General features: G+C 40.5%; 1 protein-coding gene across 6 annotated transcripts in view; it reads right to left on the bottom strand.

Annotated features, from left to right (window-relative positions):
* Nucleotides 1-3,898, bottom strand: part of LOC116699374 (nuclear receptor coactivator 2) — a 60,277-nt gene that overhangs the window by 50,321 nt on the left and 6,058 nt on the right. For 5 of the 6 annotated variants that reach the window (XM_032531909.1, XM_032531914.1, XM_032531915.1 and 2 more), the window contains exon 2: nucleotides 702-750. The exons of the other annotated variant lie outside the window; for it this stretch is intronic. The gene's annotated coding sequence lies outside the window, so the exon portion shown is untranslated. The remainder of the gene's footprint in view (nucleotides 1-701; nucleotides 751-3,898) is intronic. 6 annotated transcript variants of the gene reach the window in all.

Raw genomic sequence — 3,898 nt, 5'->3', positions numbered from 1 at the left:
CTAGCACATGTATTCACACAGCTCTCTGGAGCGCACACAAACACAGAAAATGTGTCTCATTTAAACAATCACACACGCCTCTTTTAAACACACACACACACACACACACACAAACACACACACACACACACACACAGAGTTTGCAGTTACAAGGAACCAGTTTTTAAGCTTGACTGTATTAACCCTATCAGGGTTTCTCCACCTTTGATCTGCCTGTGGTCACATTTAGTTCTAAAGTTCGCTTGACCCCACCTCTTCTACCTCAGATTATCATATTTCTACGTGACACAACACTAATTTTAAGAATTCCTAATCACATAGGTTAAGGAGTCCTGTGGTGCTGTGCAGTAAAACATTTCATTTTGCATATTTTATAATGCAAGTTGCCATGTGAATCTGAATGTTGCAAATTATACTCTACTTCAAAAAACATCTAGACAGATTCTGTAGAAATTAATGATTCATTTTCCACAAATTAAGTTCCCATGTGGGAGGTCCCGACCCTAAAAGCTGGGATTACACCTCATTCACTTTATTTGAGGCCTAAGAAATAAAAAAGTAAACTACGACCACAGAATGGAGGTTTAGAAGTGCCACTTCCCCAGGTTATATGCATTTGGTCTTGATACATAAAAGCAAAGAATATATATAAAAATGGCATAAAAACAAACAATTATTTATTTATAATTAAATGGTCTTACCTCATATGCAAAGCATCCTGTGTAAACCTGCATCATCATTGGGTCCTCTCTGTGAGACACACAAAACAAGAATAATGATTAATACGATAAAGGGGGATTTTGTCGGGGTTTTGAATTCTCCATTCCAGATTGTAATGCAGGTTCTCTGTTCTTTAGAGTTAGAGTTAGTTATCGGTTAGTTCTTACAAACTGTTTTCACAGGCTGAGTAGTACTTTCTGAGACCAGTAATTTCACTTTGATAGTAGACTTTCTTTATAATACTGAATGGATTCATGCAGAAAATAATGAAATAATCAGGTGTATGAATAATGTTCAGTTTCCAGGGTTTGGTGAGCCGTAGCCTATCACTGCACAACAGGAGTCGGCCCGTCATCCAGGATCAGATGTACTGTAGGTAAGTGTGTGTTTGATATGCTGTAGGTTTTTACAGTGTAAAATAATTTAGCAGAATTTCCCCTTAAACATCACCCACTGGTTATGCTGGAAGTCCCAGTTTTGCACACAATAACAAGAGAACCTGCTGTGTTTCCCAGACACTGACCCTGCCTGGGAGGACCATTCAAGGTTTCCAGAGCCTTTTTCACACTGTGAGGCTGACCCGGGCCAGTATGGTGCTGGTCCAGGTTCATCATGTTCCCACTGGCTTCGGTTCACGTTCACAAACTATTTCAGAAAACAAATTGTCTCACTTTCCTTGAACAGCTGAGCTGATGCAGAAACCTGCTTGAATCCCTCTAGTGCTATTGAATCACACGTCTTTTTTTAACAGTATAATCAACTTTTATCTTTATGTTGGTCCACTGAAAAGATCAGATCAAATTTCCTGCTGCTGTGCTGTCAAGCAAAGACACTGAAAGCCTCTACTGCTCACGAGATGTCAGTCACTCTGTGTCACCTCACCTTATCTTATGGAACTGGTTGAAAAGTCCTTCTTTCAGGAAATATCACACGTCACAAGTTCTCCTCAGTGATCACATCCCCTCTCCCACGTCTTCGTGGAAAGGTTACTATGACCCTTCTTGCTGCTATTTCTGGTTTGTAGTTCGCTGAAACTCATAAATTTAGTGAGGTCTAAAGGCCTTATTGTACAATATCAAGGCTGGTGCTTTCTCTGCAGTCAAAAGACCTAGAAATGTAACACATTTATGTCTAGGCTCCTACTTTCTATGATGTTCTAATTGAGTAATATGTAATGTTTAAAAATATTCTGTGTCGTGTCGCAAGATTCACCCCAAAACTTATTTTTTGAGCCAGAACCTGACGGGCAACACACACAAACGTGTTGCCCCTAATTGAATGTGCACATTTTCAGGGAGCATTGGACAGAAAAAACAGGCCACAACATGTCTGCCCCGTGGTTTGTTGTTTTTCTAAAGGGATTCTACCAAGGCATCACTGACAGTTGGATAATGACACACTGATGTTTAAAATGCAAAGTAAGTGTGTGTGTGTGTGTGTGTGTGTGTGTGTGTGTGTGTGTGTGTGTGTGTGGTGTGTGGGTGGTTACTGTATCGCAGGGACCAATGTAAGCTGTAAAAAGAAGAAGTGAGTTTTTTTTGTCAGCGGCCAAATCCGAGACATCTGCTGGCTCTTCCCCTGGTTGTGTGTGGTGTTGTGTGTGTGTGTGTGTGTGTGTGTGTGTGTGTGTGTGTGTGTATTAGTGCATGTGTGCATGTGTGCATGTGTGCATGTGTTAGAGAGCTGCCTTCCCAGGCAGTTGGACAAACTGGACTCAAACTACACACCACTTAAACATGCACCTGCCACCACTGGGAGATAGCTGCATATGTGCATATGCGTGTGCATATGTGTGTGTGTGTGTGTGTGTGAGTGAGAGAGAGAGGGGTGGACAGCTGATCTCTACCCAACTGCTATGTTAATTGCCCAAGCACACATGCAAGTACAATGTTTTTCCTGCACACACACCGACAGACAGTGTGTCTGTGTGATACAGCTCAGTTTGTGCATTTGAAAGTTGTGCAAAGCAGTAAATTGTAATTTAATTTGTGATTTAGTAAATTAATAATCCCAACATGACAGGTTCTTTTTTTGGAACTTCTATTTTCTTAGGACTTGAATATTCTTCAGATACGGAGATGTAATTAAAAGCTGTGGAAAAAGCTTGAGTTACGATTATTTTGTTTCCTGACGTGAGGAGACACTGCTCTCCAAAGAGCCTTTCACTGGAGACCGCTCAGAATGGGCTTCTGGAGATCAACAGTTAAAGCTGAAAAGGGGGGAGGGATGCAAAGAACACACACACACACCACACACACACACGCACACACGCACACACGCACACACGCACACACGCACACACGCACATTAGTTCGTCTGCAGCATGAGCTGTGCTGTAGCTGCTGTACCAAAACATTACTCTTGTCTTCTTTTGCAGCCATTGACACACATGAAAGACATTTAAACAGGAGCAAAAATATAAAGAGCCATATTTCTTTGTATTATAGCAAAAGATATTATATATATTAGATGTTACCACATGCACTGCTTTCCTTTGTCTGGTCGTGTGCTAAACCTTTAAGGTTCTTTCTTGGCAGGAGGTTTTTTTACATTTAATATGTTGCTTTAGTAGTTTAGGAAAACGGACCACTCACTTAGTTTGCACCTGTTGATTTTGCAGACACAAACATGGAAAACATAACTGTAAGAGGACTCTGTCTGAGGAAAAGTATTTAGCCTGTAGAGGGCACTACTGCTCTGGTGACCAGAGGGGAACTGTATCATGTGTCCTCAACAAAAACAATGTGCTGAATATTGTACAGGCATGGTTTTTTATTTTATATGGAAATAAACTATAATCTATAGTGTAAGTAATAAGTCGGTTTGCACTTCGAACGGGCAGTATCAGCAAAACAATTAGATTGTGATAAATATCAATTACGATCAAAATGGGAAAATTTATCATGATCACCATTTCAGCCCTTAAACAAATACCTTTTGATTTGAAGAATGAAAAATAGTCCTTAAGTGTAGTGGACTTCCATCTCGCCTTTATTTTTTTAACATGAAGGAGGAAAAACCCACGCACACATATTTACACACACACACAGCCATAATAATGGTTCATGTTGGAGACCTCATTTGGTTGTTAGTGAAGGAAAGTTCACTGGTAATAATTTGCATATGAGGCGCACACACACAGACACACACAGACACACACAGACACACACACACACAC

Source organism: Etheostoma spectabile, chromosome 12 (assembly GCF_008692095.1).
Source record: "Etheostoma spectabile isolate EspeVRDwgs_2016 chromosome 12, UIUC_Espe_1.0, whole genome shotgun sequence".
Taxonomy (NCBI): domain Eukaryota; kingdom Metazoa; phylum Chordata; class Actinopteri; order Perciformes; family Percidae; genus Etheostoma; species Etheostoma spectabile.
The sequence above is the reverse complement of the archived record's forward strand: the minus strand, read 5'-3'. Positions and strand labels throughout refer to the sequence as shown.